Source organism: Schistocerca gregaria, chromosome 10, assembly GCF_023897955.1.
Source record: "Schistocerca gregaria isolate iqSchGreg1 chromosome 10, iqSchGreg1.2, whole genome shotgun sequence".
Taxonomy (NCBI): domain Eukaryota; kingdom Metazoa; phylum Arthropoda; class Insecta; order Orthoptera; family Acrididae; genus Schistocerca; species Schistocerca gregaria.
In genome coordinates this window covers 160,213,716-160,228,912 of record NC_064929.1, presented here as the reverse complement: position 1 = coordinate 160,228,912, position 15,197 = coordinate 160,213,716, and the positions used below count along the sequence as shown (strand labels likewise).

Sequence of the window (15,197 nt, the reverse complement as noted above, 5' to 3'; positions counted from 1 at the left end):
CCGGTACCAAATACAGCTTTCCAATTTGCTGTATTACTTGTTTTGGTTTGCACAGGCAATAAAACTGAATCGTTATCAATATAGTTTATAATTAATCTAACATCATTCACAGGTGCCAGATCTCAAAAAATGGTTCAAATGGCTCTGAGCACTGAGGGGCTTAACGTCTGAGGTCATCAGTCCCCTAGAACTTAGAACTACTTACACCTAACTAACCTAAGGACATCACGCACATCCATGCCCGAGGAGGGATTCGAACCTGCGACCGTAGCGGTCGCGCGGTTCCAGACTGAAGCGCCTAGAACCGCTTGGCCACTCCAGCCGGCGCCTCATCTCAGATAAATAAGGTGAGCCAGGAGAGAAGTTACATTTTTTTTAGGGGGGGGGGGGAGGATGTGATAGTATTACAGATTCTGAAAAAATGTCATTAGAGTATATACCCTTTTACGAGATGGAAAACATTTAATGTACATTGTTATTTATTTTCTGGTCATTCAAACATTGTCATTGTTCACAATGTACCACAATAGTGAACAGGCAGAGTATTTGATACAGGACATTGTGGTCTGTCAAATTGGGAAACTACCTCAAACTCGCGTCGCGCGAAATGTTCAGTCTTCTCGCCGGCCGTTGTGGCCGAGCGGTTCTAGGCGCTTCAGTCTGGAACAGCGCTGCTGCTACGGTAGCAAGTTCGAATCCTTTCTCGGGCATGGATGTGTGTGATGTCCTCAGGTTAGTTAGATTTAAGTAGTTCTAAGTCAAGGGAACTGATGACCTCAGCTGTTAAGTCCTATAGTGCTCAGAGCCATTTTTCAGTCTAATCGCGCCCTCTTCGTGCAAACTATTAGTCTTAGAGAAAACAAGGAACTCGACCTTTTTTGTAGGAAATTTAATGTACATTAATTTTGCACTGGAACGCGTTTTCTCTGGAGGGTCTTATTTTCGAGTTACTAAAGGAAAACATACAGAAGTGATATTAAACGTATTGTGCCTCGGAAACCATTCGGAACAGAGCGTACGTTCATATAAAGTTTGGTTCAGAATCGCTAATACTATGACCCTCAAAGCATGTAATTTTTCTCATGGGTCCATTTCATTATTCCGTTGCAGAGTCATCTACATATGTAACAGGCAGTCAAATGAGAAAGATACAGATTAAAAAATAAATAAACTGTTTATTAGTTCAAATATCATCACCGTAACTGTTAACCCACGTGTCCCACTGTGAGAAAAGACTGTCACTGCCTTCATGGAATAATCCTTGCTGCTGCCTGCGGAAACGATATGTGATTGAAACGCGCCATCAACTCCAAACGCCCAGGACTGTTGACGTACGCAGTCATTCTGTTGCAGAATAATGCCGGTCCACATGTTGTCAGAGTAGTTTCAATTCGCCCGCAGAAGTTTCGCTGGAAAGCTTATTTCCCAGAAGGATAAACGAATTAAAATTTAGAGCTATTACTGTTGAAACAATAAGGTTTACTTGTCTTTTTCCATCTCTCTTGTTTTCATTGGACTGCCTCATATTTAGACGTCCCACCTTATAACTCAGCGAGGGAAGAAACGTCTAGATGCCTCTGAATGTGTCAGTCTCTCTTACGTTTTTGTCATGTTTCATATGAAAGCTATACGATGGTGGCAGCATATATGGCCACACAGTGTTCTTCGAAAAAAGGTTCTCGTCATTTTTCCAACAGAGATTTCGCATGAATTACGTTGCTTGTCTCCAAGAAAGAAACGTAGAAATGCAGTGGCTTATGGAAAGTCCTTGCAGAAATCAGCGACGACGATGAAGCAGTCGGAGAAAATTAACTGTTTGGGCCGTACAGTATTTACCCACACAGATATCACGTTTTGGCAGACTACATCATGGGATCAAAACGCAAGTGTATCACGTCAAAAGTAATATTAAAACATACCACGAGAGATACTGTAACCACATACTACCCAGGCTCCCTTCATTTAAGATTTCAGTATGACAACAACAACAACAACATAACCTTAGACACATTTTCTATTTGTGGACGGTCGCATATTTACAAGTTAGAAATTTTAAATACCTTGATGAAAAAGTTTGGGACCGTGCTTTTTCCGTCTTTTAAACGGATCGCTTTTATGGATTGACTATAAACACCTGATGAAGCAAATATAGGTAACAAAGCCGGTAGTCTCTTTGAATAAAGATTTTTAACAGGAGGAGCGATGCTTCTTATTCAACACGAAATATTTCTACTGTGGGTGCCCTGTGTACAAAGTGTTATGTTGTTCAATCTGTACAATGAGCGAGCAGTAAAGAAAACAAAAGCAAAATTTGGAGAAGGAATGAAGATTCTGCAAGAAGAAACCAAAAGTTTGGGATTGCCTATGGCACTGTAATTCTGTCAGAGACAGCAAGGAATCTGGAAGAGCAGTGGAACAGAAGGGGCAGCGTCTTGAAAGGAGGACGTAGGGTGAATTTCAGCAAAAGCAAAACAACGATGATAAAATGGAGTAGTGTTGAATCACGTGATGCTGAGGAAATTAGATTAGGAAACGAGATACTGAAAGTAGTAGACGCGTTTAGCTATTTGGGCAGCTAAATAACTGATGTCGGTAGAAGCACAGAGGTTATGTTGGTGCAGCAAGGAAAGAATTTCTGAAAAAGATGAATTTGTTAACATTGAATGTAAATTTAAGTAATAGGAAGTCTCTTCTGAAGAGGTAGCTTGCACGAAAGCGAAACGTGGTCGGTAAGCAATTCAGGCAAGAAGAGAATAGAAGCTTCTGAAATGCGGTGCGATATAAGAATACTTAAGATTAGGTAGGTAGATTGCAAGACTAAAGGGGAGGTAGTGAACAGAATTGGAGAGAAATGAAATTTATGGTAGAAATTGACTAAAATGATCGGTTGACAGGACAAAGTCTGATGCACCTAGAAACTGTTTATTCTGTATTGAAGGTAACTCCGGGTGGTAAAAGTTGTAGATGAAAACCAAGGGATGAAAACAGTAAACAAGTTGAGAGAGATACAAGTCGCCGTATTTATTCGGGATTGAAACGGATTCACAGGATGGAGTGCGTGGAAGAGCTGCGGACTGAACAACACAACAAGAACAGCATGTTAGTACCTTTGGTCAGTGACGAAGCATGTGAGTAACAGAGTGGAGCACAGGATATCTGGAGTGAGTCATGAATGACTGTGCCCGTTTCACTGAGTCAGGTACATAACCGGACGCCTGACTCAACTGGCCGCCGAAATGCGTGTGACTAATTGGAACAGCACTCTATTTTGTACCCAGCTATGTGCCGTATCCAGACACTGTACTAGCGTTAGGGAAGCACGAGTTTCGATGCACTCTTCGCTAGGGTGGCTTCAATTTTTCAGTTCTTTCCTTTCTGTATTAATTCCTGCCTCCATCTACGTATACATATGCATGACTACGCTGCAAATTCAGTTACGTGTCTGGCAAGGACGGTTCATCGAACCACCTTCAAGCTGCTTCTCTACACTTAATCTAGAGCATTTAAAACTTTCCGTATGCGCTCTGATATCTCTTATTTCATTACGATAATTTCTTCGTATGCAGGAGGCGCCAATAAAATATTCTCATTCGGAGACAATTGCTGATTGAAACTTCGTGAAAAGACCTTGTCGCAATGAAAAACGCCCCCCCCCCCCCCCCCGGTTACGTCTATCGTACGAAAAAATGCGTCACGTGTCAAGGGAACTCTAGGCCTCAAATTCTGAAAAAAACTAAAATTTATCATTAAAATCTCATCAAATTTCATCTTAAAAAGTGTATTGCATAGCATTAGTTGATCAAGCAGGAAGTCTATTATTTTAGACTTTATCATTAATGTTGCTGCAGTAAATACAGTCTACAATTCTACAGCATACGTTTCTGAGGCAAATATAATGAGAAAACATTTACTTTTGAAAATCGCTATTCTTTGATAAAGACTATTCTATGCCTGAAAATTTACACAGCCTGAAGCATATAGTACTGCAGTTTTGGTTTTATATATATATATATATATATATATATATATATATATATATATATATATATATATATATATATATATATATATATAAATGGGCTTTCCGTTTCTTTCTGCCACATCAGTTACAGATTGATGAACTAACTGTATTGCACTGAGTGCGTTTCATCTCACATATCTGTAATTACAATTTAAAATCGAGTAGCTACATGTATACAAACAGCAAAGAACACTCTTTATCTTTAACAGATGGAAAATAAAAGCCTTCTGAAGATGCTGCAACTGCAGTGAAACATGTTTGGGTTAAAAAACGAAAAATGTGTTTTGCTGAAGGTGGACCCTATTCAAGAACATACATATTGTTAAAGCAAACTCGGAAGAAAAGAGCTTCAACCCCAAGATGCTTGTTCTCATTTTACTGATAATTTCTATGCTTCAATCAATTCATGCTTGTACTCTTTTGTCTCCTTTTCCTCATAATTCAATCAACAGCCCATTTTCCTTTTTCATTCGGAATACAAATCATGATAAGGGAATGTCGAGGTGGCAGCTTAAGGATACTAGTTTTGAACGATTACTAAACTCTTGGCATGCTACGCGTTGTTTAATAAAAATAATTTTTATTTTCTTCAGTGGTAATGCTATTAGACACATTATGTAAGCTACGGCAAAAAGTTCTCGAGTTTTTGAACAAATTGCGTATCCTTTTGTCCACACATCATCATCTGGTTCAAAAATGGCTCTGAGCACTGCGGGACTTAATTGCCGAGGTCATCAGTCCCCTAGAACTCAGAACTACTTAAACCTAAATAACCGAAGGACATCATACACATCCTTGCCCGAGGCAGGATTAGAACCTGCGACCGTAGCGGTCGTGCGGTTCCAGACTGTAGCGCCTAGAACCGCTCTGCCACCCCGGCCGGCCTTCATCATCTTGTTCCATCCTGCTGTAGACAGTTAATATTAGTATTTTTAGAACCATGACTTGTGAAACTGATGAATGGGTAATGTTACGGTGACGTATATCAGGGAAACATGATGGCACACATTATAGGCGCGTTAAGTGGACGGTTGTTTGTTCAAGTACGGACAGTAGTAACCAAGTAACCTGATTGATGTGTCAGCACAGCATGGAATTCAACTTTTACACATCGTCACAAGCTCAGCACACTAGGCTGTAGGATGGTAGGACTGAACCAAGTGACACATCAGGCAATCACATACAGCTCTCACTAGAGCCTTGCGTACTAAGCAAGTTGAATTTAACACATTCAATTTCTCTGCCTCGTGATGACTGGGTGTTGTGTGATGTCCTTAGGTTAGTTAAGTTTAAGTAGTTCTACATTCTGGGGGACTGATGACCATAGCTGTTAAGTCCCATAGTGCTCAGAGCCATTTAACAGATTCAGGGACAGACTCAATAGAAGTAGCAACAGCCGGCCAAGGAAAAGTGAACAGAACAGAACCCAGTAGTCGATTCCGGCCAAACTTTACAGCACCAGCAAGGCCCTTACCCTCTTGCTTGTTCGACGAAGCCAGCCGCCGCAGATCCCGGTGCCAGGAGAGACAGGTAGCAAGCGACATACACCAACGGTTTCCCAGTAACGTGACTGCTTCCACGCCGGCCATATTTGCTACGGCCCGTCACCCGAGTAAACAGCCCGTTTTAGATGTCCTCTTCCTGCTGCCTCGCACGGCGCCAGACTTCCCAAACGATGTTATTGCTAGGCGTCCGAAGGCAAAAATCCTACTTGCTAGAGCTTACCCCTCGCTCCCCGATGGGACCGGTAGCTGGGGCCACCGCGGGCTCTGCGTACACCATCGGAAAGATGACCCATACCGGAGGTGGGAATATCGCTGATCGAGCCACAAGGCTCACTGAATACATTTTTATTTTAGTTTATCCATTTATTAGGATTTAGCGACCCGTCGACAACTATGTCATAATACATAGATTAAAAGTCCGTAAATCCTTGTACACGGCTGCACTTTCGGAGACCATGAATGGTTACGATTAAAGAAAATCAGCCCTCGTTCACTATTTTTAACAAATTAACCTGATTTCGACCCTGATAGGATTGTCTTTCTCAGAACCGAAATCAAATATTTTATAACATGGTCACAGAATTATGACTAAAAACGTATGATAAAGAACGGAATCGTCGCGAAAGACTGGCAGCACTTATATGGCATTTATAAAATAATAAATATGCCAAAAGGGCATTAGTCACATGAAGTTCCTTTATCTTAAATATCTTTTGTGACTAATGCCCTTTTGGCAAATTTATGATTTTATAAATGACATATAAGTACTGCCAGTCTTTCACGACAATTCCGCACTTATACTCTATCATACGTTTTTAGTCATAATTCTGTGACCTTGTTGTAGAATATAGACCATTCTTTGATTTGAAGCCGGCCGCGGTCGTCTCGCGGTTCTAGGCGCTCAGTCCGGAGCCGCGCGACTGCTACGGTCGCAGGTTCGAATCCTACCTCGGGCATTGATAGGTTAGTTAGGTTTAAGTAGTTGTCAGTTCTAGGAGACTGATGACCACAGATGTTAAGTCCCATAGTGCTCAGAGCCATTTGAACCATTTTGATTTGAATTCTGAGGAAGACACTCCTAGCAGTGTGAAACCAGGTTAATTTGTTAAAAATTGTGAAAGAGGGATGATTTTCTTTCAATTGTTAAAAGTTCGATTTGGTCAAAGATCGGGCACGAACCTGACGTGTCCTATTTAGGTAACATCGAACATAAATTTAAATCTTAGAAAGACTATACTGAAGGCATTTGTCTGAGAGTATTCTCGAAGAAAGTTGTATAAAAAATAAAATAGAAAAATAATAACACGGACAATTATATTGGCTAATAGTAATGACTACATGATCTTCTAATAATTTTGTGTCATTTCTAGATAAAACTGTGAGATAGTGAAACGTGGACGATAAACATTTCTGACAAGATGAGAATTGAATCTTTTCCAGTATGGTGCTACAGGAGAATGCTGAAGATTATATGGGCAGTTAGTAAGGTAACTAATACACTACTAGCCATTAAAATTGCTACACCACGAAGATGACGTGCTACAGACGCGAAATTTAACCGACAGGAAGAAGACGCTGTGATATGCAAATGATTAGCTTTTCAGAGCATTCACAAAAGGTTGGCGCCGGTGGCGATACCTACAACGTGCTGACATGAGGAAAGTTTCCAACCGATTTCTCATACACAAACAGTAGTTGACCGGCGTTTCCTGGCGAAACGTTATTGTGATGCCTCGTGCGAGAAGAAGAAGTGTGTACCATCACATTACCGACTTTGATAAACGTCGGATTGTGGCCTATCACGATTGCGGTTTATCGTATCGAGATGAGCAGAAACGGAAAATAATAAACGCCAAAACGAGGATTTGGCCCTGTCTGACTAGCAGATCTTAGGACCTCTTAATTCTATAAATTATAATATAAACATAGATGAATGATGAAGGCAACTTATTCTACTGAATGATAAACGTTGCTTCTGCTTATATTGTTATTATAGATTAAAAATATTTATATTACAAATTTTACATTTCCTAAGTAAAAATACCAATCCATTGCCCAACTCTGCCCCTTATTTTGACTGCGCGGTCTAATATCAATAACGCGACATCACTGATATCAAACTTCCTGGCAGATTAAAACTGTGTGCCCGACCGAGACTCGAACTCGGGACCTTTGCCTTTCGCGGGCAAGTGCTCTACCAACTGAGCTACCGAAGCACGACTCACGTCCGGTACTCACAGCTTTACTTCTGCCAGTATCCGTCTCCTACCTTCCAAACTTTACAGAAGCTCTTCTGCGAACCTTGCAGAACTAGCACTCCTGAAAGAAAGGATACTGCGGAGACATGGCTTAGCCACAGCCTGAGGGATGTTTCCAGAATGAGATTTTCACTCTGCAGCGGAGTGTGCACTGATATGAAACTTCCTGGCAGATTAAAACTGTGTGCCCGACCGAGACTCGAACTCGGGACCTTTGCCTTTCGCGGGCAAGTGCTCTACCAACTGTGCTACCGAAGCACGACTCACGTCCGGTACTCACAGCTTTACTTCTGCCAGTATCCGCCTCCTACCTTCCAAACTTTACAGAAGCTCTTCTGCGAACCTTGCAGAACTAGCACTCCTGAAAGAAAGGATACTGCGGAGACATGGCTTAGCCACAGCCTGGGGGATGTTTCCAGAATGAGATTTTCACTCTGCAGCGGAGTGTGCACTTTCATATCAGTGCACACTCCGCTGCAGAGTGAAAATCTCATTCTGGATCACTGATATCATCTACGCATCAAACACTAGAAGACAGTACTTTCAAAGATGATCTACAGTGGTGTGGAACCTCAGTGAAATAAAGTAACGTGATCACAGATGTTTAGCTTTTATAGCCCTAATAAGCCAAAGCAATTTGCGCTATCACCGTATTTACTGCGTCCGGTGCGTCGAAGTGATGGTTCTCGCACTCTTTTGGGACTCTGGAATAACTCCAGCCACAAATAAACTCTTTCAAACACTAGGACGGCAGAAGGCGGTCCTCTGACTACTCTAATACTGTCTTCTCCTCTCTGTGTTCTACAGACCGAACTCCCAGCCACAAGGACGGAGTTCAGATGACATCTCAAAATAAGTATAGGCAGAGGAAGTACTCTCAATCACTGAACGCTGCGTACTCAACGACGACTTCCAACCCGGAGGTGAAGCCTACAATCGTATAAGTTCACAACAGCACAGTGCCTAACCGTTCTAACTATAAAATCTCGTGAGAGCAACGACAGCAAGTCCGTCTTTACCAACAAAATCTGATACTGAGCGACCGCCACACACGAGCGCTCACAACGGAAGACCACGTCTCTCCAGCAGTGGCTTCCCAGCAAGGCTCGGCTCCCCACGATCGTAATTCCGAAAACGAATCATATCCTCGAAACCACGGGATATTCGCCCCCTCTACAGATTCTTCCGAACGCCGACCAACCATATTTTAGTCTTTTGTCGTCCAGCGCCGAAAGTTTGCCAGGAAAATCCTGTACTCGCACAATGGTGCGCTTCCGAGATAAAATCATTGGAAATAACCCAGCTTGCGTGGTTTCCGAAGTGCCGATCCTTCGTTCCCCTCACCTGCGTCCAAGATTTTCAGCGTTCGGATGTATTATCCGGTTATCCTTCTGGTTCGGCTACAATACTGGCCGATCGCGACTCTATTGTGCTTTAGCGCTTAGGTGCTACGACGCCTGTCTAATTCCTGTGTTTAAGCAGCACCGACACACCTGTGTGGGCCTTCCACCCAGAGCTTGAGTTCCGTCTGCCGTTTCATTTCCACTTTCGTTCCAACCTCTACTAGTAGAGGTCACCTTTCACGCAATAAGCGTGAACGATTATTTACAAGGCGTACGTGACAATGTCAGTCTCCTTTAAATATTCTCATACACGATGTACTACCAAACAAATAATACCTAATGTGGTTGTAGATTACGGCAAAGTATACGGATGAGTGCTTGTAAGGTACGAAATTATAGACACCTTATATGGTGATGGTGTTGATTTTCATACGGTATTGCATTATAAGAGTTAATAATGGCAGTACCAAACAAACACTGTAATTCTCCTTTAGTCTGTCATAACGATAATAATTTCTTCTTGTGCGGAATTCTGCCCCATAACAGTAGAAAGTTTACCCTAGACCTGGGGCAAAGATAATTTTCTTCATTTGTAACATTTTGTTAGATATAACTGTAATACATCATACAACAACGTGAACTTACGGTATCGTGTAAAATATGATTCTAGATGTATTCTGTACAATTTTCTGTGTCATGGAACCAAAAAGCGGAAGGGAAGTACAGAACAGTGTTCAGAGCCCATTTTTGACCCTGCCTTGACCATAACCCGTTTTGGGTATGCACAAACGTACATTCTCGTACATAACCGCTGTCTTAGTAAACACAAGCGAAAACCACCTTTTACGTTCGTTAACGTATTAAAAGAGTAAACTTGAATACAACAAGCAAGTTCAAAGGGGGTTAGGTTGTTAGTAGCTGTGCAGAGATGAAGCGGCTTGCACAGGATAGAATAGAACGCAGAACTGTGAGAAATCAGAGTTCGGATTGAACGCTATAGCAACACAACATCGTTTCCTTGTGATGCCAAGAGATTGATAATTAGTGTTATAAGCCTGTCACATGAAGCGTGGAGGAAACTGTTTATCACAAGTTTCTGGCAAATAGGACAGAGATCAAGGAAAAAGTTACAGGGCTACGTTTGAACACACATGTTGGCATCGCCGTATGGTGTAATGTTTAACTTCCGAAAGCGAGTGAATATATTGGTTCCTCCAAAGTATATCTCACGAAAAGACCACACAGGTAGAATTAGACAGACTCAGACTTACCAGTAATCGTTCTTCTCACGAAACATTCGTGACAGCAACAGGAAAAGGGGACTGTGATAACTGTTGACAGAAAGTGTCCTCCGCCACACACCGTGAGGTGGCTTGCGGAGTGTAGATGTAGATTTTGATAGAATGTGTGATCTTATCCCTTTCAGAAGCGCAACTGAATTTTGGGGCTGCTCTCGCCTATGCAGATTAAATCAGTGACTTTTCCTAACATGGTCAGTGCAGTAAAGTAAGCAACGTTTCTTTGTCGTGGCAGATATTTTGTATTTCAGTTTGGCCCATTGTGAGAAGAACAACGACAAACGAAGTCTCAACTGAAAATTTAGCTTTCATATGCAACAAAAAGGTGTGAGTTATGTTGTTGTTGTTGTGGTCTTCAGTCCAGAGACTGGTTTGATAGAGCTCTCCATGCTACTCTATCCTGTGCAAGCTTCTTCATCTCCCAGTACCTATTGCAACCTACATCCTTCTGAATCTGCTTAGTGTATTCATCTCTTGGTTCCCCTCTACGATTTTTACCCTTCACGCTGCCCTCCAATACTAAATTGGTGATCCCTTGATGCTTCAGAACAAGTGCTACCAACCGATCCCTTCTTCTAGTCAAGGTGTGCCACATATTTCTCCGTAATTCTATTCAGTACGTCCTCAATAGTTATGTGATCTACCCATCTAATCATCAGCATTCTTCTGTAGCACCACATTTCGAAAGCTTCCATTCTCTTCTTCTACGAACTATTTATCATTCACGTTCCAGTTGTATACATGGCGACACTCCATACAAATACTTTCAGAAACGACTTCCTGACACATAAATCTATACTCAATGTTAAAAAATGTCTCTTCTTCAGAAACGCTTTCCTTGCCATTGCCAGTCAACATTTCATATCCTCTCTACTTCGACCATCATCAGTTATTTTGCTTCCCAAATCGCAAAACTCATTTACTACTTTAAGCTTCTCATTTTCTAATCTAATACCCTCAGCATCATCACCCGATTTAATTCGACTACATTCCATTATCCTCGTTTTGCTTTTGTTGATGTTCATCTTATATCCTCCTTTCAAGACACTGTCCATTCCGTTCAACTGCACTTCCCGGTCCTTTGCTGTTTCTGACAGAATTACAATGTCGTCGGCTAATTACGCAAAGTTTTTATTTCTTTTCCATGGATTTGAATTCCTACTGCGAATTTTTCTTTCGTTTCCTATACTGCTTGCTCAATATACAGACTGAATAACATTGGGGATAGGCTAAAACCCTGTCTCACTCCCTTCCCAACCACTGCTTCCCTTTCATGCCCCTTGACTCTTATAACTGCCATCTGGTTTCTGTACAAATAGTAAATAGCCTTTCGGTTCGCTTATTTTACCCCTGCCACCTTCAGAATTGGAAAGTGCATTCCAGTCAAGATTGTCAAAAGCTTTCTCTAAGTCTATAAGTGCTAGAATCGTAGGTTTGCCTGCCCTTAATCTATTTTCTAAAATAAATCGTAAGGTCAGTATTGCCTCACGTATTCCAACATTTCTACGGAATCCAGTTATAAATGGAGTAATTTTTAACATAAATGAATTACAGATATTGGCTTCAAATGGGCACTGACATAAATCAGTGGGGAAAGATGAAAATTTGTTCCAATGCCTGTAATTTCTTTGTATGTAATTCATAGATGCTGCTGGATCAAAGTGGTGTCTGTAGTCCACGAGCTGTGCAAACATCGTACCGTTATCGTATCAGACAGAGGATAACGCTTGACACATAGAAAACGAAAAAGAGAAGAGGTACAGAAAGGTAACATGGTTTTTCCCCTATTAAAAGATCATGATCTGGCTAAAGGTAAACGAATCCCCGCTTAGTTAGGACCATAAGACAGTCACCAATCAACCTGGAGGACTGACTAGGGCCGGCCGGGTGGCCGAGCGGTTTTAGGCGCTACAGTCTGGAACCGCGGAACCGCTACGGCCGCAGGTTCGAATCCTGCCTCGGGCATGGACGTGTGTGATATCCTTAGGTTTATTTAGGTTTAAGTAATTCTAAGTTCTAGGGGACTGATGACCACAGCAGTTAAGTCCCATAGTGCTCAGAGCCATTTGAACCATCTTACAACCTTCAGCAGACATCTTCTCTCACCAACCTTTTCCATACCCTATACGGGTATGCGGCCAATACTAGCCCCATAATAAAGGGAAATAAGAAGTATGCTCATTTTGTCAACTTATGTCACTATACAGGACACATTAACTTCATGAATGTAAATGTCGTGCAACTAGGGCCTCCCGTCGGGTAGACCGTTCGCCGGGCGCAGATCTTTTGATTTGACGCCACTTCGGCGACTTGCGCGTCGATGGGGATGAAATGATGATGATTATGACAACATAACACCCAGTCCCTGAGCGAAGAAAATATCAGACCCAGCCGGGAACTGAACCCGGGCTCTTAGGATTGGCATTCTGTCGCGCTGCCCACTCATCTACCGGGAGGGGGGGGGGGGGCACTGAACATGATAATACCAACAGAAAAATGCTTCTATCAGAGAAAAAAATAAGAAATATGCTCCTTTTTAAAACACTACCTCATCGCGCCTTCCTCAGCACCTACAATTTTTCGCCAAAAATCTTGATATGCGGAAATGTTCGCGTTCTTTTCAGCGCGGAACTCTCTGCCCGCTACCACATACCTCTCTAGGTATAATTTGCACCCACCCACTAATCCATCACTTTGAGTCGCTCGTAGCCATCCACTCCCAGTTGCTGCTTCTCACTCAATTCATTCAGCTCAACTCACTGTGTCACTGTCTCTTTGTGTCTCTCTGTCACTGCCTCCTCTCTCACAGCCACAGTTCTCTTCTTCCTGTCAGAGTACTGCTATCTCCACTCAGTGTCAGTGTCACCCTCTTGCCCTCTCTTACTGATAATCTCTCATTCATCCATTCCCACTCTTTCTACCTCTTTTCACTGTCAATATCTCTCTCCTTCGCAGTGTCATTGTCATCGACTCTGTATCACTGGCTTTCACGCACTTCCACTTTCTGCTTCTCTTCCCCCTCTACTGCTGACACTGTGTCCTTCACTCTTTTCCTGTCACTGTCACTGTCAAGTATGTTCCAATGGCACTGTGTCTCTCCCTTTCTCTCACATTTCCATACTCTCCTTCACTCTTCCTGCATCACAACCACTGGCTACTGTCTTCCAGTGTTTATTACTTTTCCATCTGTTTCCCACTGCCATTGTCTCCTTATGTGTCAGCATGAAAAAAGGGGAATATGTTCGCACTGTAGCATTTTTGGAGAAACTTTTAAAGGTTGTAAGGAAAGTAGAATAAGGCAGTTAGTAACCTGCTTTTCAGTCAGTCTTTGAAACAGGAGCATATTCGCTCTTTTTGTGTTCGGATAGGAAAAATTTTTCCCTAGTTTCCTTCTTTTCGTCTTAATGCTGGTATCTCACGTGTACAAGTAATTTAATTTTTAACCTCTGTATCTGACAAACGGATAAAGACATCAAGAACATTTTCATGGTTGTTCGAGGTCGGGATCCGAGAAAGATATCGAACAAAACACTGATTTGTTGTGCATATCCGTCTTGGAATCCGTGGTTCGGTTTAGTAACCAAAAACGATGTTGTTGGGGTGTTTCTCGATAACGGATAAAGGTTTTTAGGTATTTGCAAGCCACCCCAAAGAGTACTCATCGACTAGTGATCGAATTGATGATGATTATGATGACGTTGGTTTATTTCAATATCCGCAGCTGACGGTTAAAAATGGTGATAAACGCTTTTTCCGGATTTTCTCAGAGACCACCCGTGAACTAAATGGTATCTCTGTTCCGCACAGCTGACCACATCTAATTTAAAAAGAGCCAACCGATTTTCTGCATTTGTCTAACCCGGGGGAAGTGTGTTGTGCTCAAATTTAGCACCTATACTAAAGAAGAATGGTTACAGTAGTTCCCTGCCCAAGGGGTATTCAGAACCCTTCAACTTAACTTTCTATATCAACAAATGGTTCAAATGGCTCTGACCACTATGGGACTCAACATCTGAGGTCACCAGACACCTAGTCTTGGAACTATTTAAACCTAAGCAACCTAAACACGTACACACGTCCATGCCCGAGGCAGGATTCGAACCTGCGACTGTAGCAGCATCGCCGTTCCAGACTGAAGCGCCTAGAACCGCTCGGCCACAAGGCCGGCTCTATGTCAACAGAAGTCGTGGTATGAAGCCGAGAAAAATACAGTTTTGGACGTGGCATTTTGGAACCTGTTGGTGAAGCTTGGTGTCACAAGTGTACCAATAAAAGTTCTGCTATACATTCATTCTTCCACTTCTTGCTCCTGACTTGCAGATCTCATCATGAAGGAGAATGAAGTGGGACTTTGCGTTAGTAAACATACGCAAAAACAAATAACCGCCAATTTTAAGAAATTTCTTCGATTATCAACCGTTGTTAAACTGTTCTATACCGTCTTAGAGGGGCGTGGTGTTTGTTTTGTGTCTTGATAGTAAGCTTGTAACGTCAGCGAATGTTAGTTTAGGCCCAGTCCTTAAAAAAATGGCTTCGCAAGGTCGTTCATACAGTTAAGACAGAGGAATGGTCCCATTATTGAACCTTGTGGGAGCCCGCGACTTACTTCTTAGTTCGCCAGTGGCGAAGCGCGTCATGGTATTATTTTAAATGACACCTGGTACCCGGTGCTTGCCTCCATTATTGTGTTAGTTTTGATTGCTGTGGCCGACAGTTCAGAATTCTGATACCTCTCATTGCTGCTAAATACGTATTCCATGGTCGGCCGTCGG

The 15,197-nt window shown here is 42.2% G+C and overlaps 1 protein-coding gene across 2 annotated transcripts in view; it reads left to right on the top strand.

The window, feature by feature from the left end:
- LOC126293577 (leucine-rich repeat-containing protein 15-like) overlaps window positions 1-15,197 on the top strand; it is a 146,927-nt gene that overhangs the window by 45,934 nt on the left and 85,796 nt on the right. The window lies entirely within an intron of this gene.